A 22,576-nucleotide genomic window follows, 5' to 3' on the forward strand; every position below is an offset into this window, starting at 1 on the left:
ATATCAGCGCACACTCCGCTGCAGAGTGAAAATCTCATTCTGGAAACATCCCCCAGGCTGTGGCCAAGCCATGTCTCCTCAGTATCCTTTCTTTCAGGAGTGCTAGTTCTGCAAGGTTCGCAGGAGAGCTTTGTAAAGTTTGGAAGGTAGGAGACAAGATACTGGCAGAAGTAAAGCTGTGAGTACCGGGCGTGAGTCGTGCTTCGGTAGCTCAGATGGTAGAGCACTTGCCCGCGAAAGGCAAAGGTCCCGAGTTCGAGTCTCGGTTGGGCACACAGTTTTAATCTGCCAGGAAGGTTCATATCAGTGCACACTCCGCTGCAGAGTGAAAATCTCATTCTACATTTACATGGATAGACTGCAGATGACGTTTAAGGGCCTGGCACAGGGTTAATGAATGTGTTTGAATTCATTACAGCTTTAAATATACGTCTACTCTCGTTAAAAGCTATTGACGTGGATCAGAGTCAACTGCCCAAGTTCCAGTAAACAAAGCTCTTAACGGAGACATGATATTAGCTTCCATTGATTCTGTTGTTCGATTATTTCATTGATTCTGAAGCCTATTCCCCCTCCTCACGATTAGTCATTCAGTATGTAGTACAAACAAGTGCACTCTGCCATCTACATAATCGTATTAATAGCCCTAAAAAGTCGGCACTGCGTGATGTTCAATGCTTGTGCAACGTGACACTAAACGGAGCTGATTTATGCAAATGATAGAACGCAGAGCGGTATGAATTATGTTGTGTCTTTAATCCTCTTTACTCCTGTGTCAACGGAGATACGGAGGCAAGTGAATCCTTTGTTTTTTTATTGAAACGATATACATACATCTCAAAATCTATTATGAATACGCATACTATGATACGAGGGCTTTTCGGAAAGTAAGTTCCTATCGGTCGTAAAATGGAAACAACTGTAAAAAACCGTTGAAATTTTGCACAGATGTTTGTGTAGTTTTGTAGTATACCCATAGATAGCAGTACGTTGCTCTTTTCAAGTCTGTGAGCACAGTGAGCATGTAAAGATGGCTAGAAAACAGTGTCTCCCGCCAACTATGCTGGCTTGGTAAGACAGTCCACCTGATGTCATGCAGCCCACATAACATAACAGTCATGCGTTTCGTTCTTCATGACAATCCTTGACTGCACTGTGCATGGGCAATGAAGATGCTCCTGCAGCCTTTTAGATGGGAAGTACTTGATCACCCACCACAGCCTGTAATTGGCTCGTCCTGAGTTTCATCTCTCCTCCCATGAACCACTGGCTACGAAGACAACATCTTGGGACAAACAACGAGCTGTAAACGAGTGTAGAGAATTGGCACAAAGCACAAGCAGCTGCCTTGTGTGAGTAGGGTATTGGAATGTTGATACAACGCTACGACAAATGCATAAGTCGTACCGGCGACTATATAGCTGTAAGGTGTAACTAACTACTGCAAATAAAACATTTTTGATTTTCAGTGTGGTTTCCATTTCCCGACATACTGGAACGTATTTTCTGAATATCCCTCCGATCTTTTGGGAAAATATACGAGACACACGATAATATTGAAAGCCAAAGCTGTCTAAATAGGCTTTTGTGGTGTAAACACAGCCAAGTTAGCATTCCAGGTACCGGTACCGTCGTTATTTACTTATTTCCACAAAAGCTGTTCGAGAGAACATGATTATGTACACACAGTTCCTAAATATACTTCTGAACGCTAGAAGATAAATATAGTGTCCTTTATAAAAAATCGTAACTGGACTGGATTTATGTTGTGTAGGGTAAGGCAAAGAGGAAATACGTTTAGTCTTCTCAGTCGAGGTCTAACTTCTTGCTACATATGAAGACGGAGCATGGCATGAAAGGCTTTCTCGGCTATGTTTACAACGCAATGGCCGATTCCTGATACCTTGCCTTACAATATTTCATTTAGCTCATTTCTCGGATACTCTTGGTAGAATTATCGACGTCACTGTACTCTTATTTTCTATAGATTTCGAATTCCGTTAAAAAATATATCGTTCCGTCAAAAGAAACTTACCTGCTACAACATCAAGTTAAGACTATTATCCATGCAACAAAACTGCGTGTCCCTCTGCCTACTATCATTTGCCGGAAATCCTGTTTCCTGACCCATTCACGAAATAAAAGGAGTTTTACGTCTTACTCGACTTACCCTACACATCGGTCGTGAGTGGTACCTATATTTTAGAAAAACCCGTGCCCGAAAATGCTATTTTTTAGGGAGCCGTACGTCGGGTTCTATTTATTAGAGAGTTAAGGGATCAAGCCCTTGGCGTAGCGACGATTTGTTTATCTTGCGGAGGAAAGGGCATGCTGTACGTATCCTGCAGTACAGAGTCATCCAAGCAAATTGAAAAAAATCAGTTGATTCTTTTGTATTAGTTGTGGAATAAGGCGGATCTCAGGCGGATGATTAAAGTAGCTTTTGTTCATGGGCCCTTCCTGAGAATATACCGAAGACCATCGTTTTTGGGTATGAAAAGTACCTACTGTGCGCATGATCACTTTCATAATTTCTGTTTATGTCAGATCGTCAATAGTTTTTCATGTACTCTTAAGATGATATTATCAGGGAACCTTGAAACTGTTTTCAACATTTCTATCCGTCACCGAGATCCAGAGGTTCAAAGTTATCGTGCTCATGTTCTTAAAATGGGCACGTAATATCCAGTTTGGGAGTAAATACAGTTTTAAATGACGTAATGAACACATGGAAAGGGCTTTAGGATCTTCGCAAGTGTCCTGAGGTCACCAAACTATGTTATTTGTGGTCCAATAAAACTTCATGACGGGCTGTCTCTGTATAATGGGCACTACAAATGGTTCAAATGGCTCTGAGCACTATGGGACTCAACTGCTGAGGTCATTAGTCCCCTAGAACTTAGAACTAGTTAAACCTAACTAACCTAAGGACATCACAAACATCCATGCCCGAGGCAGGATTCGAACCTGCGACCGTAGCGGTCTTGCGGTTCCAGACTGCAGCGCCTTTAACCGCACGGCCACTTCGGCCGGCAATGGGCACTACACTCCTATACATGCTGCCTTGACAGGAACTTACTTAATGGTGCCACCTGTCGGCGTAAACAGCTCACAAAAAATTACTATGTCATTGGAAATTTCTTGTAATCGCAGATCAAACACAGCATTTTTTGGTATACTGTAGGAAATAGCCTAAAATTTAGTGCATTTTTATCTAAAGTAGTGTAAGTGAGTAAGCATTTAGTTTGAGATTTGATCACTTTACACTGTACGCTTGTAGATGAAATGAACGGCGACTCTCATTTGCGCGAAAAGAACTATTCGGCGTTCTATGTTAACCTTCTATTGTGCATACTAATTTGTTGTTTACATGTGTCAAAGTACATTAATGTGACAAAACATGTAAATAAACTGACGAAAGTTTACTGACATTTAAAATTCGTCTTATGTAAGCAGCAAACCATGCGGTAAGAGGGAAAGGAAGGGAACCAGCAGGAAAATATTCCTCTTTAAAAGTCTCCGACAGAATAATGGGGAACCAGCTGCCTTAATACTCATCCCGCGATCCTCATCAAAAATTTTGACACGAGAATGTATTCGCACTTTTTTGTGATGAAAGATAATAGAGAGTCAGTGACGACAGATGGTAGAGAAGACAGTGAGAGTGGGAGAGAAAGAGCGATGTAACAGTGTAGGTGGGAGAAAGAAAGTGGCATTGAAAGAGAAAGAAGTTGGAAGATGGCAATAGCAATGGGAGCCAAAGAGAGAGAAAATAGTGACACTCAGCGAGAGACAGTGGTAGTCAAAGAGAATACCCATATGTTACTATTTTCCAGTTTAGGGATCTACATCCTAAGCAAGCCATTCCCAAAATACATGTGTGGAGTGAAGATAATGATGGCTGAAGAGAAAGAAGATTATAAACGAAGAAGAAAGAGACAGTAGCATTGGGGGGGGGGGGGGGGCAAGGGAGAAAGAAAAGATGTGACAAAGACAATAGCAGGAAGACCCAGAGACAGTGAAACTGACAGAGAAGGAGGCAGTGGTAAAGAAGAGCAAGAAAAAGGGATGAAGACAGTGATAGTGAGAGAGACAGACAGGAGTAAATGCCAAAAGTAGAAAAAGGAGACAATGTGAGAGAGACATACGTAAACAGTGGCAATGAGAGATGTTGAGTATGAAGGCTGACCGACGAAGAGAGACTGGATAGAAGGAATTAGAAAGTTCCGTGTCAGAAGAGAGTGAATATTTTTGCATGCCAAATTTTTTGGTGAGAAAGGTCGAATGAGGATAGAGGCAGCTGGTTCCGCGCATTTTCCGTTGGTACACTGCGTGGTCAAAAGTATCCGGACACCCCCAAACACGTACGTTTTTCATATTAAATCTATTGTGCCGCAACCTACTGCCTGGTACTCTATATGAACGACCCCAGTAATCATTAGACATCGTAAGAGAGCAGAATGGGGCGCTCCGCGGACCTCACGGACTTGGAACGTGGTGTGGTGATTGGGTGTCACTTGTATCATACGTCTGTACGCGAAATTTCCACACTCCTAAACATCCCTAGGTCCACTGTTTCCGATGTGATAGTGGAGTGGAAACTTGACGGGACAGCATAGCACAAAAGCGTACAGGCCGACCTCGTCTACTGACTGACAGAGACTGCCGACAGTTGAAGAGGGTCGTAATATGTAATAGGCAGACATCTATTCATACCATCATACAGGAATTCCAAACTGAATCAGGATCCACTGCAAGTACTACGACAGTTAAGCGGGAGATGAGAAAACGTGGATTTCATTCCCAGCGGCTGCTCATAAGCCACACATAACGCCGGTAAATTCCAAACGACGCCTCGCTTGGTGAAGGAGCGTCAACATTGGACGATTGAGTGTGGAAAAACGTTGTGTGGAGTGACGAACCACGGTACGTAAAGTGGTGATCCGATGGCAGGGTGCGGGTTTGGCAAATGCCCGGTGAACGACATCTGCTAGCGTGTGTAGCGCCAACAGTAAAATTCGAAGGCGGTGGTGTTAAGGTGTGGTCGTGTTTTTCATGGAGGGGGCTTGCACTCCTTGTTGTTTTGCGTGGCACTATCACAGCACAGGCCTACATTGATGTTTTAAGCACCTTCTTGCTTCCACTGTTGAAGAGCAATTCGGGGATGGCGATTGCATCTTTCAACACGATCGAGCACCTGTTCATAATGCACGGCCTGTGATGGAGTGGTTACATGACAATAACATCCCTGTAATGGACTGGCCTGCACAGAGTCCTGACCTGAGTACTACAGAACACCTTTTGGATGTTTTGGAACGCCGACTTCGTGCCTGGCCTCACCGACCGACGTCGATACTTCTCCTCAGTGCAACACTTCGTGAAGAATGGGCTACCATTCCCCAAGAAACCTTCTAGCACCTGACTGAACATATGCCTGCGAGAGTGGAAGCTGTCATCAAGGCTAAGGGTAGGCCAATACCATATAGTATTCCAGTATTACCGATGGAGGGCGCCACGAACTGTTAAGTCAGCTTCAGTTCCGGATACTTTTGATCACACAGTGCACGTATACTGCCTGACAAAAAAAGTAACGATCCAGAAGCGGAGGAAGAAAGGAAATAAAACTTACAGGTTAGAGGGTAGCGATGATATTTTAGTGATCACAAAATGTCACATTTACAAAGAACTAGGCAGTTTGATGTTGCGTCCTCTATGTACTGGAAGCATGCATCGATTCGGATGGCAAGGGTGTCGTAAGGCCGTTCTCTCCTGCGGCAAGATGGCCCACAGAAACTATAACTCGTACTTAATGTCTTGGATGCTGGCACTGGGGAGGGGCTGACGTCCCATACATATACTGTCGGGGCCATATCTGCAGATCCTGCCGCGAGAGTACATCAGCCTCACGTAGATTGTTCATCCTGATCCGTCTCATGTATGAACGAACATTGTCCTGAGCAAAACTGGCACAAAGAGACTGTTTCATGTCGACGCAGGATGTTCGTGACGTATTGTTGTGCGATCAGGGTTCCCTTAACCACTAATACTCGATGACTTCTCACGCCATGACGCCAGGAGTATCACCGATATTATCTCCAAAACATTCGAAGAATGGAATCTGTGCTTAAGTGGCCACTGTTCTCGCCAGCGGTGGTTCAAAAATGGTGCAAATGTCTCTGAGCACTATGGGACTTAACTGCTGAGGTCATCAGTCCCCTAGAACTTAGAACTACGTAAACCTAACTAATCTATCACACACATCCATGCCCGAGGTTGGATTCGAACCCGCAACCGTAGCGGTCGCTCGGTTCCAGACTGTAGCGCCTAGAACCGCTCGGTCACTCCGGCCAGCCCAGCGGTGGTCATCCAGGGTAGTGCAGATGAGCTATTCAACACTGAACGCAGTGCAACGCCAGTCGTAAGCAGTCTACTCTTCCGGGTGACGGCATCACGCTAAAAGCAGCTGTTGTGGTTTAACGGCAACCTACTCAACGACCGGTAATTTGCTAGTTCGGCTAATGGTGCATGATGATACAGAATGTTGAAGGCTTCCGGATGGCAGCTCAGATGCGAAGAAGTTATGATGCGTCTGATGCAAAATATGGCGATCCCTTGTAGTGGTGGTCGCACGTGGTCGACTGGAACGTTGATGACTGGTGTGCCTGCGCTCATGTTCCTATGTAGTCCGGCAGCCTACCACTGTCATATCTGAATACCCCACAAATCTTGGTATTACGCGATTCGATCAGCCGGCCGAATGGAGACTCACAATGAGGTACTGAAAATTGTGTTACGCGCGAGTACGCGACTTCTTTGCATCTTTCTCAGTGATCACTGAACATTTGACGCTGTTGACGCACATATTTACCCTAGCAGGCCTGGTAACAACAGTAAACAACAACACTAATTCTCTCCGGTGGCCTTTCTACCTGTCTCAGAAAACTAGAACTGTAATCATTTATACACCCGACGATTGTGCGTGACCATTGTTTATGAAGTACGAAGATACTGTAAAGATAGTGGCCCTCATTCGAGATTCACTCAGTTCTCAGTGCTTCCGGTAACGGTTAGTTCGTTGACACTTGTCAGCAATGCTCATTGCCAAAGAAACTGTGTGTATTAAGGTGTTCCGTGATGTTAGTGCCAGAATTGCAAAACTATTTGCTGTGCTATATCCCACTCTTCTAAATCTGTATCTGTAGTCCGAAAGACAGCGGACGATCTGTGGCGGCTGGTTAGTGCGTATACCCTTATCTTAAGCATAAATACTCAAAGTGTCGTTGTTGTCTTTCTTTTTTGTGCTGTTTCAAATAGTTTTCTCATTTTTTTAATGGTGGACTAAATCTTCCGGTAGATTGCATGTATGTGGTATCACTATCTCTTCAGAAGCAAAATTGTACCCATAAACCAGTCTCGCTTTTTGAAACCACTTTAGTGTTGCAAGTATCTCAGTTAAACTTTTATTGGAAACTGAATTGTTAGTTTTATAGTTGTTGCATAGTCACCAATATGCCAATGAATATACACAAAATAGTTCCTCTGATTTTGTCCATACTGGATATGAGGTCGCAGTTGTTAAACTCAGTGCAGATAATTTAGACTCAATCATCTTTCAAAATGAAATGGCACAAAAATGGACGCGTTTCTAAGGAGCAAGCCTTCAGGATCAGAATTAATCTGCAAAAATCTTAGAAATGTTGTAAAGACAAAAGTATAAATAAAAATATTAAGATTTCGTGATCACTTCACTTGTAACAACCTCTTCCAACATATTCTTAGACTTCATTTTTTCCCAGTCGGTAAAACACAAACAAATTACTCCCGGCGGAGGTTAGAGTCCTCTCTCGGACATGGGTGTGTGTGTTTGTCCTTAGGATAATTTAGGTTAAGTAGTGTGTAAGCTTGGGGACTGATGACCTTAGGGGCAAGTCCCATAAGATTTCAAACACATTTGAACTTTTTTTTTCTTTTAACGTGCACGGTCTACATATATCTCCATGAATGACGCACCCGGATACAAAGGCACATGTGACCCTAATGAGCGCTTCGTGTGAATAATTAAGAAATCAAAGACACTGCTTCCTACGATCAAAAATAACGTGCTCCCGTACGGAGATGCTTGGGGCTTCGAATCTCCTTACACACTGATGCCAGCGATATGGCTATAATCAAATTAGCTAACCACAGGTTGATATTATAACAGTTCTACAAAAAAGTGGTTTATTTTCCTGTATTCTGATTATATAATGTTTTTCATTTTTTCTGCTGTGTATCGTAATCTCTAACCGTTCCAGAACATTTAGTTCCTACCGGCAATGGAGGGTGAAGCTTTGACAATGTCAGCCACTCATGCTGGCGAAACGTCAGCAAAATAATTAGATGAACGTCGGCCGAAGAACCCGAGACAGAAGCCAATAGGCGAAAGCTTTAACAGTTTTGTGTTAATCAGAAACATTGTTTACAATGATGATAATGCCATTTCCGAAGTAATGTAAGATGAGGCATATAATGCAATTCCATACGTGAAGAAGAGAACAGACTAGGTAGAAGACATTATTATGACTGTAAATGGAGAAGAGCGACACGTGTAGCCATACCAATTACAGCTGATGGACTAAGGAAGTTCTTTGCTGGATGGCAAGACATAAGAAAAGAAGAGATGATGACCTAACTGAAGGTGGCTAGATGACGTTAGGAAACATACAGGAGCAGCATGGATTAGACAGTAATATATGGAAAAACCTATGGCAATGGATGTCGAAAAGGTGATGACAATGATAATGGTGATAGTTATACAACTCTGTGAGCAATACAGGTAATTTTTCAGTATTTTCCAATAGTTTGTGACTTCCTGGGTGGTGCTTTGCAAATCGCTTTACTTTTTATAGCATTACAGTAAGGAGATCCTACATGATCAGCTATTTCAGCTGTCACATAGTTATACTAAAATCACAAGTAAATAGCTATGGCACGTTTCCAAGTAACCGACGCTGGCTGAGAAAATCAGTTTGGCGAGGAAGCGAATAAATAAAATTAGGAACGAATGTGCAATTTCAGGCAAGTTAGTGAATATTGCTTTGGAACATGAGACCGTCGCTGGGAGGGATTTTTGCAGCGTTGTGTGAGTTATATTCAGCCACATGGTCTTCCTATAGCAACGATCACACCTAATGCAAAGTAACCTTTGAATTTAAATTATTGTATTGACGAATACAGAAGAGTACACAGAATTCTCATTATATGTGAGTACAATTGCGCACTACCAAAACTACTGTTTGGTAGTTTTGGTACGGCATATCAATATCTCAGTAAAATGTAGGATTTCTGGTAGTACTGGTAAGGAAAGAAACATTAATGAATGTTCAAGAGAGAAACTGGGACACGACGACTTCTCTTTGTGTTTTTGGTCGTTCGTTTGCACATAATTAAATAAAGTTTTACAACTCTATTTGTGAGAGAGACACAGCAGGTATCATCTCAATCGGAGAACCTCTCACATTTTGTAAAATATGTTTTACTTAGGGGTACTGCTAGAATATAATAAGTTGTTAACTCTAGCTTCAGGCGAATTCACTTTTTATGGAAACACAGTGCGACTGAGAGATTAACTACATAGTAGCAGTTCTCGGTAGTAGTGATTGAAGTTCATATCGTGTGTATGCACTTTATAAGGTGACTATTTCAGTGATTGTTGGTGACGTTCAAATTAGTCCCTAATTTCAATTTAGGGAGCCAGAGGTCGGGAGCAGAAACCAGCAGCGAAAATTGCGCTGGGACACCGAGGGTGTACTGCGAGCGGCGGTCGGCGGTCCGCTACGGCGCGGCTTAGCGCGGCCGGCCTGTGGCACGCTGGGCCGCGTGACGGCGCTCGTTAATTATTCCCGGCCCTGCATTAACCCAATAATTACCAGCCAGAAGCAATCGGGGAGGTCGGCCACCCGTGCAGCGCCCGTGATTACCCGGCAGCCTACGCTGTAAGCGTGTTCTAGTGTGACGCGAGGACGCTACAGGGGCGTGGTCTTACTCTGTATTGTCAGCGTTTCGGAGGGATGCAAAGTAAATGAGTAACATTACAGTTAAGATCTGCCACTCTCTGCTGGTTGCTTCTTTAGAAAACACTTTACACATGTCTAGATATGGGCTATTACTTCAAAGAGAACAATTAATTTCTGAAGCTATGCATAGGATGGTTCACAATTCCTATTACAGGCTTCTAGGGGCTGAAGGGCGGAGACATGATCAGCGGACCATGTCCGGAAATGTGCAGCTAGTATGTAAAATGAGTTTGAAGACCGCATCACTTCCAAATGCCCCTCTTCACGGTACGCTCACAGCTCTGACCTATGTGCTCTGCAGTAGCTACTGGTATGGGCAATGTTTCGAGTACTTGCCGTTGGGTCTCTTCTACCTGATCAAGGATGTCTTCTTCAAGGCTCAGAGTGCGGCGTGTGCTTAGAGAACCACAGTCAATACTCGTAGTTGTGGAAATACCAGTTCGTCGCAGCCGTTGACACAGTATGGTATGTGGTGTCATAATTCCAACAGGTACTGATGATGGCGTCGTGGACCGGCAAATTTGAAAGTGATCGAGTCTCTAAAGTTTTTTTTTTATGCAATCTGTACATTCTGAGACATGGGTCCTTTTTTCAAAACTTACCCGTCTACAGGCCTTATAAGCGTGTAATGGGAATAGTGAAACACATCGTTTACACTGATGGCCATTATATCTACATAAGGGAGGACACCAAATAACAAAATTTTACTTCTGGTGCTTACAGAGAGTGGTAGGAAGAATGGATTTATACACGACTAGCGAACCCGGCAATGTTTCATTGCTAAGCATGTCTGCTAACTGGATATGCATCCTAATCTCATTATATCCCATCTCTCTGTCCATGACTCCTCCCATCTATTTGTCTTCATTTCCTCTTCCCTTTCTCCCTGACCTTCCCCTAACTATGTCCATCCCCTCCACAGCCATCTCCTCTTCCACCCTCTCCCTCATCTTGATCCTTGTTTACTGTTATTTCAAACGAAACGTTGACTGAAAGCTGAATTCGCTTAAAATGAACGGGAAAATGGCTGGTGTAATTGGTATGCGGGATATGAGAGAGAGATCTCCAGCTGTTGGGTCTGACACTATTTTGCATAAGATTACAAAGTTGCGGATGATTCAGGCTCCGTAGTAGTATTCTGAGCAAAAGCGAGTAAGCGATAGAAAATACTTTCCTGTCTTCCGTTAAAACCAAGAGCGAGGCAGAAGAAAGAACTGCACATTGTTGTGTGAACAATATTTGTTTAGAAATACATGCAAGAAGAAAGAATATATTTGAGGAAAAAACGTTTAAATGCTCCGATATCGTAGTTAAAACTGAGTGTCAAAATGTTAACAAAACTACGCATTTTCATAGAACAGCGTATTCTTTCTCATAGATAACTTAAGCAAGAAACCTGAAAATTGTCGTTATATGGAGTCTATATCGATATGAATATTTGTTAGTGTACTGTGTGAAAATCTGAAGTAAATCGGTCAATAACTTTTCGAGATTTTTGCCATCTTTTCTTTTTTATATATGTGTATATAGCTATATGATATATTTATAGCCGGCCGGAGTGGCCGAGCGGTTCTAGGCGCTGCAGTCTGGAACCGCGCGACCGCTACGGTCGCAGGTTCGAATCCTGCCTCGGGCTTGGATGTGTGTGATGTCCTTAGGTTAGTTAGGTTTAAGTAGTTCTAAGTTCTAGGGGACTGATGACCTCAGAAGTTGAGTCCCATAGTGCTCAGAGCCATTTTGATATATTTATTTTTGTAATTATATACATTAAGAAAATAGCCTACGTCTGTACAAATGTTTATTGGAATAACAAGTAAATATTTGAAGTACATCGATTTAGAACTTTCCTTGACTTTTGGTAACAACGTTTCCACTTTCTATAGGTCACATACAGGGTGGTCCATTGATAGTGACCGGGCCAAATATCTCACGAAATAAGCGTCAAACGAAAAAGCTAAAAAAAACCAAACTTGTCCTGCTTGAAGGGGGAAACCAGATGACGCTATGGTTGGCCCGCTAGATGGCGCTGCCATAGGTCAAACGGACATCAACTGCGTTTTTTTAAATAGGAACCCCCATTTTTTATTACATTCGTGTAGTACGTAAAGAAATATGAATGTTTTAGTTGGACCACTTTTTTCGCTTTGAGATAGATGACGCTGTAATAGTCACAAACATATGGCTCACAATTTTAGACGAACGGTTGGTAACAGGTAGGTTTTCTAAATTAAAATACAGAACGTAGGTACTTTTGAGCATTTTATTTCTGTTGCTCAAATGTGAGACATGTACCTTTGTGAACTTATCATTTCTGAGAACGCATGCTGTAACAGCGTGATTACCTGTAAATACCACATTAATGCAATAAATGCTCAAAATGATGTCCGTCAACCTCAATGCATTTGGCAATACGTATAACGACATTCCTCTCGACGGGGAGTAGTTCGCCTTCCGTAATGTTCGCACATGCATCGACAATGCGCTGACGCATGTTGTCAGGCGTTGTCGGTGGATCACGATAGCAAATATCCTTCAACTTTCTCCACAGAAAGAAATCCGGGGACGTCAGTTCCGGTGAAAGTGCGGGCCATGGTATGGTACTTCGACGACCAATCCACCTGTCATGAAATATGCTATTCAATACCGCTTCAACTGCACACGAGCTATCTGCCGGACATCCATCATGTTGGAAGTACATCGCCATTCTGTCATGCAGTGAAACATCTTGTAGTAACATCGGTAGAACATTACGTAGGAAATCAGAATACATTGCACCATTTAGACTGCCATCGATAAAATGGGGGGCAGTTATCTTTCCTGCCATAATGCCGCACCATACATTAACCCGCCAAGGTCGCTGACGTTCCACTTGGCGCAGCCATAGTTGATTTTCCGTTGCCCAATAGTGCATATTATGCCGGTTTACGTTACCGCTGTTGGTGAATGACGCTTCGTCGCTAAATAGAACGCGTGCAAAAAATCTGTCATCGTCCCGTAATTTCTCTTGTGCCCAGTGGCAGAACTGTACACGACGTTCAAAGTCGTCGCCGTGCAATTCCTGGTGTATAGAAATATGGTACGGGTGCAATCGATGTTGATGTAGCATTCTCAACACCGAAGTTTTTGAGATTCCCCATTCTCGCGCAATTTGTCTGATACTGATGTGCGAATTAGCAGCGACAGCAGCTAAAACGCCTACTTGGGCATCATCATTTGTTGCAGGTCGTGGTTGACGTTTCACATGTGGCTGAACACTTCCTGTTTCCTCAAATAACGCAACTATCCGGCTAACGGTCCGGATACCGAGCAGCATACATAGCACACGACCGTTGGGCATTTTGATCACAATAGCCATACATCAACACCGTATCGACCTTTTCTGCAATTGGTAAACGGTCCATTTTAACACGGGTAATGTATCACGAAGCAAATAGCGTCCGCACTGACGGAATGTTACGTGATACCACGTACTTATCCGTTTGTGACTATTACAGCGCCATCTATCACAAAGCGAAAAAAGTAGTCCAACTAAAACATTCATATTTCTTTACGTACTACACGAATATGTAATAAAAATGGGGTTTCCTATTAAAAAAAACGCAGTTGATATCCGTCTGACCTATGTCAGCGCTATGTAACGGGCCAACCATAGCGCCATCTGGTTTCCCCCTTCAAGCTAGACGAGTTTCGTTCTTTGTAGTTTTTTTGTTTGATGCTTATTTCGTGAGATATTTGGCCCGGTCATTATCAATGGACCTCCCTGTATACACTTATGAATATTAAAAAGGTATGTAGCCTATGGCCGTCTGAGCATTTATTAAAGTCTCATGTAAAAATTTGAACTAAAACTTTAACTACGACTTGTCTTAATATAGTAGTCTACAGATTTGGAGGTGTACAGTTTTCGAAATACAGTACACAGAACTGTCATCTCTGGCAGTAAGCATCTCTCTGACCAGGCTGGGCACCGAGACCAACTGAGCTTGTGTGACACAATGTTAGTGGTTGGCAACTTGTTGCGTGCCGGTCACTCGGCAACCCATGATGATAAATCTAAAGATTGTGCTCGCCGGCGTAAAAGTAGAATCGGACAGAAGGGGCAACTTGTGACCTGAGGTGAAATTTGTACCACAGGTTGGCTGCATCACAATACAAAAATGGTTAGGAGTATAGAACTGTATGTGACCTCTGAGAATTTTTAACAGTTTGAAGTCACTACATAGTGGAACCAGAGCCTCTAAGCGTGGAGTTATAGACTCGAAAGAGGTGTTTTGTAAGTAAATGCAAATGCTCCAGTACTGGTTGCTGAAACGGCAATAAGTTGTTGACGAAACGGATCACACGTATGTTGGATATGTAACATGAGAAGTAGAACTGCAGGCAGGGGAAGCTTTTCGTTCCCATTGCCCCTCCTTAAATATAGCTGGGAACTCAGATATGGCATGTTAAGGGAATTCAGATATGGCATGTTAACTTGCCTGACTGAGGGATTGTATTTCGTGTCCAAAAGATTCTGATATAGAAAAGTTTCTTTTCTAATTACTGTCAACATTTGAGGTTCGATGCAGTAATCTGTGCAGACTGAAGACCCAGCCATCACGCTTTGCATTTGTCCGATGTGATATTCAACAATAAAAGCTGACGACGGTAAATTTTAACACATGTGAGGCCATCACAGTCCGAGAAGTGCATCAACTCGTCGAGGAGTGTGTTCACGAGTCCATTGCAGCTCGATGTGTTTCTAATGTTTGGAAAACGGAGGACGACACAGTGGTATGTTGTAAGGGGTTCACCACCCTGTTGGAGCAAACGTACTTTCCATGTATTTCTCACGCGCTGTCTGCGACAGAAAATATCTTTGCTGCAGTACAGTCGCAGGTCAGAGTAGTCTCGGCAGTAATTGCAGTCGCTCGCTGCTATAGAGCAGTTGCAGTCGCTCGCTGCTACACTGCAGTTGTAGTCTGTCGCTGGTAGAGCGCAGTTCATAGCCATGTATTGTAAGGTAGATTTTATTATTTTTATTGGCACGCGCGTAGTTAAGTCATTTGTCTGAGATGTTAATATGAATTTGTTTCAATCTTTTTGTGATTCGTCAGCACCAGTTGACTCAGATTTATAATATTCAAGTTTGCATATAACGGATTGCAGATCTTTATCAATAATGTAAAAGATTTTCAGATGATAATTTTTACCAGTCAACAAAAAAAGGAAGGAATAATTTTGCCTTAAGTCATCACCAGTCCTGTGCCAGTCATTTATTTAAATGTTTCAGAAATTTTCTCAGTTCATAGTCATGTGTTCTAAACAGACGACTAGCTGTGCAGCTGTGTCAATAAGCAAAGTCAGTTTTTTCTAATAATTCAGATCTCAGACAAATGTTGTCCAGTATTAGTAGATAGGACAGCATTGCACTAAGCTGTGGCATTCACGAGCAGATATATAGACAGCGTTATCCGGCGACACCATCATGAGGTAAGAATTTTCCCGTTTATTCAGATTCATTTCACAGGGCCATGGTGTAGCGGTGCTTACGTCAAAATTTATCAGTTTTCATGAGTTAAGATATTAACAAAAAGAATTATTATTTTTACTATTCTATACGGGAATGTTACACTGCATAGCGTCCCATACGCGTTCAGTTGACGAAGGGCCTAATGTTGTTCCTTGTCGAGCAGTTGTGCACTGTTAGTCACTACATCGGAACAAAATAAACCTGACGTATTTTAAGTAAATTGCACGGTATCACTAGTAACATTTAGTTGCTCAGTGTGTAAATTCTGCACATCCGATGTGTGAAGCTAGGCAGTGTTCGTTGTAGTGGAACGCGCCGCGTCATCAATCATTGTTACATTGACTGTGGACATAATTAAATCTGTTTTCCCACCGTTTAAATTTGAAATGTTACTGGAGGTTGACACGCACTGATTGTCTAAGGTTGAAGAATTAGAACTGTGAGATTGAATGTCAGTCATCAGTAAAACTACTAAAATCGTCGTTTTTATTCATTGCACTTCGCGATATACTGTTTTCAGTTTTTCGCGGCATTTTCATAAGTCAAAGGTGGACACAAAGTCAAAGACAAAGCGGACACAAAGTGGAGCAAGTACAATGACAAAATGGCTCTGAGCACTATGCGACTTAACTTCTGAGGTCATCAGTCGCCTAGAACTAAAACTAATTAAACCTAACTAACCTAAGGACATCACACACATCCATGCCCGAGGCAGGATTCGAACCTGCGACCGTAGCGGTCCTCGGCTCCCGACTGTATTGCCCAGAACCGCACGGCCACTTCGGCCGGCCGTACAATGACAAAAAGTGCAAAAAATTGTCTATGATCTGTGAAAAAATATGACAAACTAGCAAATGCGTTGCGCCAAATTCAAACAACAATTAACACTGGATAAGTAAGAGCAGATATATAGCTGACTACTTCTCAGAAAATTCTCAAAATTACGATCCTGGCCCGATATCACCAAGTGTAACCTTCCCGTATATAATAATAAAAATGATAAATTTTTTTTTTGTTAATATCTAAACTCACGAAAACTGATAAATTTTGACGTAAGCAGCCCTACGCCAGGGCCATGTGAAATGAATCTGAACAAACTGGAAAATTCTTACCTCATGATGGTGTCGCCGGATAACGCTGTTTATATATTTGCTCGTGAATGGCACAGTTTAGTGCAATACTGGCCTATCTACTAATACTGGCCAACATTTGTCAGAGATCTGAATTATTAGAAAAACTGCTTATTGACACAGCTGCACAGCTGGTCGTCTGATTACTGAAGAGCACATGACTACAATCTGAGAAAATTTGTGAAGTATTTAAATTTGAATAAATGACTGGATCGGGACTGGTAATGACTTAAGGCAAAATTATTACTTCCTTTTTTTGTTGGCTGGTAAAAATTAGATTCTGAAAATCTTTTACATTATTGATAACGATATACAGTCCATTGTATGCAAAATTGAATATTACAAATCTGGGTCAACTGGTGCTGACGAATCACAAAAAGATTGAAACAAATTCGTATTAACATCTCAGGCAAGTGACTTAACTACGCGCATGCCAATAAAAATTATGAAATTTGCCTTACAATACATGGCTATGAACTGCTCTGTACCAACGACGGACTACGACTGCCTTGTAGCAGCGAGCGACTGCAACAACTGCCGAGACTGCTCTGACCTGCGACTCTGTTGCAGCAAAGATATTTTCTGTCGCCGGTAGCGCGTGAGAAATACATAGAAATTACATTTTCTGCAGCAGGGTGATGAACTCCTTACAATGTCCTCACTATTCCAGCTGGCAACAGGCACCGTCGAACCGTCGACACTGACAGTTCACATCTGTTGCAGCCCTCCAGCATCGAGCCTACTATGGACGAAAAGAACTGTCGGTTACGGCGAAGTGAGTAGGATAGGAGTAACTCCGTGTTGCGATCAGATTGCGTCACTCAGTAGTCTCGTCAATACGTACCACACTCCATAATCGGTTTATTCCACATGCACATATCTAACTAACGGCATTACCTAAATGAACCATTTGTCACAGTGTGACAAAACCCATTTTCGGAAACCGTCGATTTTGCCCTTTACGAAAAGACAACGTGGCAGTACGTTCTTTACGAAGTATGAGTGTCCTCTAATTCACAAGAGGGTGACGTTCCCCATCTTTCTGTATCTTAATCCCGTAGTGTGTTTAAAATTTCTGCACGTATAGTCTCAGTTAAATTGACCACACATCAAGCATTTCTCCTAGACCGTCAGCTGAACCACCTAAAATTCTTTGCTGGAAGTTAGGCTACGAACAAAGTTCTCTCTTTCAGGCTTCCTCTCACACATCAACGCGCAGTCCTTCTTTAGCGACACTTTGCGTATCACTTATTGCTCAATGAGTATACAGAAATATTCGTAGTCTTCATCAGATCTGTTCACCGATCTGCACGTGTTAGCCGGCTCGCGCTCGCGGCTCGGCAGTAATGATGGGGAAAAGTATGGGGGAAGAGGAGGGGAGGGGAACAGGAATCTGAACAAAGCAAACAAAGCATCTAGGCACGAGAGACTATTATCAATGAATATATTCTACAACCGGTAATGTTAGTTCTACGAAGATGTATAGCTTCGCTGTGACTAATTAATGCCTTTTGTGTCAAACTGATTTCGTTAAGACTGTTGCACTGATTAGAAATAACACTGCACTGAAACTTACATTTATTTTAATTTATGAGACCAAGAAAATGGGGCAGCTGTCTAGGAAACATGATGTTCCTTACGACTGATGCAGCCGTGTGACAACTATCGTTTTCGGTCGAAGTTGAAGCAGACATAAACTTGTATTTCGTGACTGTTTTATTCACACATTAAACACAAAAACCCTGGATGTCAATGATATCTACTAATTTTGCTTTTCACTACAACGTCGATGTACCACTTTCCGAGCGCTCTGTGTGTGAGCTTCTGTGTGTTGATTTCTTTCTCTTCACTGCGGAAAAAGTTGTTCGCACAAGCAACTGGAGTAAAATCGAGCAAGTATATAAATTCGCCGCTGAGGCGTTAGCGGTACTCGATAAGGGCCAGTGGGTACCGCCGCCCTACTCCAGCCAGTCAGTCTACAAGAGTTTTGGGTTCGATACGGGAGGGCTTGGGCCGTGAGCAGTCTACACTGTCCATACAGTCTAGTCTCATTTGCGAGGAGCGGACACTCCCATTGTGTCAACAAGACCGCTCGTCGCCACAAGAGCTGTTATGCTGTCACAGCATCCTGCTGCTTCGGCACTTCCTCACCCACTGCTCTTTAACCACCCCTAGCATTTGTATCAGAGACACAGACTCTATTATGGAAGCACTGATTGGTAAAGAACGTCGTTGTTGAGTAAGCATTCTTGACTCCACGGTCGCATCGGTACTGGAGATCCCAGTACGTGTTGGTTTGGAGGCAACCCGCAACGCTGGTGTTGGTGAAACGGTCATAGCGCAATATGACCGCTACACTAAGCTCGTCCGTAGGCAGCATTGCAGAAGTGTGTTGTAGCTAGATGAGGTTACATGAGACAAAGAAATTGTTGCCTAACGCACTCTGTTCAGGGTGGTAAGAAATAATCTGAAAAGCTCGTAACGGTGCAGCAGCGTAGGTTGCGTTAAGATATAAATCGATACGTTGCACATTTTCCGAGTTAATTAGCATTGAAGTTAGGTAATCAGGCCGTCACACTCGCAAGTTTAAGTGGCCTGCTCAGTTGTGCTGATAGTGTGGATGATAGCGCAGGAGACTCCTCAGTCCTTGGTTCAGGTTAGATCCTTACTACTGTCCCATGCCCAATTTTTGTATCGCTCTCTTGTACGGTTTTAAGAAAGTAAGTGAAAAGATGTTTGGCGACACCGTCTCTGGGAGGCCGCTTGAACTTAAACGCGCAATGGACCGGTTACCTAACTTCATCGCTAATTAATTCGAGAACGGCGCAATTTACTGAATTTTTTTCTGAACAAATATTTCTCAGCCAAACCTAAAGCGCTGCACCTTCACAAGCTTTTCAGACTGTTTCTGAGTATCCTTTATAAGTGAGTTGCTATGACGATATTTTCTGAGCGACCTATGAAAGAAAAACTACACTTACGTGGGGTGATGGCCTGAAAGTGTTGAAACGTCCCCTTAGAAAAATTAATGAATTACTGTGCTGATAAACCTCTTACGTTATTTACTTTTCAAACAGCTGAGCAAAACTGAACGTTCTCAAAAATCACTCTCTTTACTTATTCCCATCAACACTAAACCGACACACAATATTTTTATCGCAATGCAATCTGACTTTTAATAATCCCTACAAAAGAGTGGCCCTGACTAACAATAACCTATACCTTTCACAAATCACTTACCTCACAAAAATCTTCGTTACTCGAACTACTGCAATACAGCGAGCGCCACTACTGCCAGCTAAATAAAAGATTCAAACTACTAAAGGTACTAACTACTGATAGGCATAGTTAGCAAATGAAAGATTTTGATAGAGAACAAACACTGTATTTACCTTAATAGTGTTCAAAAGTCATAATATATATAACAGTTCATGACATCCATTCTTACAAATGTACTGTGTCTGATGGACCCACGTCCAGATCATCCGCTCTCAAAAATCCGTCATCTCACTTCCCCACGTCTACCACTGCTGGTGGCTCACCTCCAACTGCGCAACACTACGCGCTGTTAACAGCCAACTGCCCAACACTACAATAGCCAACAACAGTGCAAACCAGCCACAGACTGCACGCAGCACAGCCAGTGATTTTCATACAGAGCGCTACGTGGCGGCGGCGTTACCAATATAAGAATCTAAACAGCCTATTTACAGTGTTCCTTCTCCATTACTCACGAATCTAGTTATAATCGTATAAAATCACAGTGAACAATTCTTTTTTTGTTGTGGTCTTCAGTCCAGAGACTGCTTTGATGCAGCTCTCCATGCTACTCTATCCTGTGCAAGTTTCTTCATCTCCCAGTACCTACTGCAACCTACATCCTTCTGAATCTGTTTAGTGTATTCATCTCTTGGTCTCCCTCTACTATTTTTACCCTCCACGATGCCCTCCAATACCAACCAATCCCTTCTTCTAATCAAGCTGTGCCAAATCGTATAAAATCACAGTGAATAATTCTTTTTTTGTTGTCGTCTTCAGTCCAGAGACTGCTTTGATGCAGCTCTCCATGCTACTCTATCCTGTGCAAGCTTCTTCATCTCCCAGTACCTACTGCAACCTACATCCTTCTGAATCTGTTTAGTGTATTCATCTCTTGGTCTCCCTCTACTATTTTTACCCTCCACGATGCCCTCCAATACCAACCAATCCCTTCTTCTAATCAAGCTGTGCCACAAAATTTCTCTTCTCTCCAATCCTATTCAATACCTCCTCATTAGCTATGTGATCTACGCATCTAATCTTCAGCATTCTTCTGTAGCACCACATTCCGAAAGCTTCTATTCTCTTCTTGTCCAAACTACTTATCGTCCACGTTTCACTTCCATACATGGCTACACTCTATACAAATACTTTCAGAAACGACTTCCTGACGCTTAAACCTATACTCGATGTTAACAAATTGCTCTTCTTCAGAAACGCTTACCTTGCCATTGCCAGTCTACATTTTATATCCTCTCTACTTCGACCATAATCAGTTATTTTGCTCCCTAAATAGCAAAACTCATTTACTACTTTAAGCGTCTCATTTCCTAATCTAATTCCGACAGCATCACCCGATTTAATTCGACTACATTCCATTATCCTAGATTTCCTTTTGTTGATGTTCATCTGTATCCTCCTTTCAAGACACTGTCCGTTCCGTACAGCTGCTCTTCCAGGTCCTTTGCTGTCTCTGACAGAATTACAATGTAATCGGCGAACCTCAAAGTTTTTATTTCTTCTCCATGGATTTTAATTCCTACTGCGAATTTTTCTTTTGTTTCCTGTACTGCTTGCTCAGTATTCGGATTGAATAACATCGGGGATAGGCTACAACCCTGTCTCACACCCTTCCCAACCACTGCTTTCCTTTCATATCCCTCGACTCTTATAACTGCTATCTGGTTTTGTGTACAGATTGTAAATAGCCTTTCGCTCCCTGTATTTTACCCCTGCCACCTTCAGAATTTGAAAGAGAGTATTCCAGTCAACATTGTCAAAAGCTTTCTCTAAGTCTACAAATGCTAGAAACGTAGGTTTGCCTTTCCTTAATCTTTGTTCTAAAATAAGTAGTAAGGTCAGTATTACCTCTCGTGTGCCAACATTTCTACGGAATCCAAACTGATCTTCCCTGAGGTCGGCTTCTACCAGTTTTTCCATTCGTCTGTAAAGAATTCGCGTTAGTATTTTGCAACTGTGACTTATTATCTGATAGTTCGGTAATTTTCACGTCTGTCAACACCTGCTTTCTTTGGGATTGGAATTATTCTTCTATTCTGATTCTTTAGCAAGACGTATTTTCTATAACTTTCTAAAGGCGACAACAGTTATCTCAAACTGTCGTTTCGCTTCGAATCGTCGATTCGTTTTATTTTATTATATAAGTTACGAGGAGACTGTTCGTTGAGTCTGTGTTTGCGTTCGCCTTAGGGGAAGAGTATTCGCCGCATGAGAGATGTTCGCTCGGTGTGCAGAGACAATATTTTTGCTGGCTGTGTGCTGAGAATGGCCGCCAGAGCGCCCTAGTGTTCCCTCGGCTGGCTGCAGCGGGCACTGGCTGGGAGTCTGCGCAGCGCGTGGGTCACCTTGGCGGCCCCTTAATTGCCACTAAAAGCTTTCTTCAGTAGCGGCCGGCTCACGTCGCCTCGAGTGCCCGCGCAGTGAGCTCTCAAGGCCGCGGCTTAGCCGCACGCGCCACCGCCCACCCCAGCCCTTCTCCTAATACCTTCCTGCTCGCACTTAAAGCTCAGCCCCTCCTCTCTCTCTCTTTCTCCCCCTTCCACCCACCCAATTCCACGTACCTTAATTCTTGTTTCCACCTACATAATTAACACGCGACA

The sequence above is a fragment of the Schistocerca serialis genome, chromosome 6 (assembly GCF_023864345.2).
Source record: "Schistocerca serialis cubense isolate TAMUIC-IGC-003099 chromosome 6, iqSchSeri2.2, whole genome shotgun sequence".
Taxonomy (NCBI): domain Eukaryota; kingdom Metazoa; phylum Arthropoda; class Insecta; order Orthoptera; family Acrididae; genus Schistocerca; species Schistocerca serialis.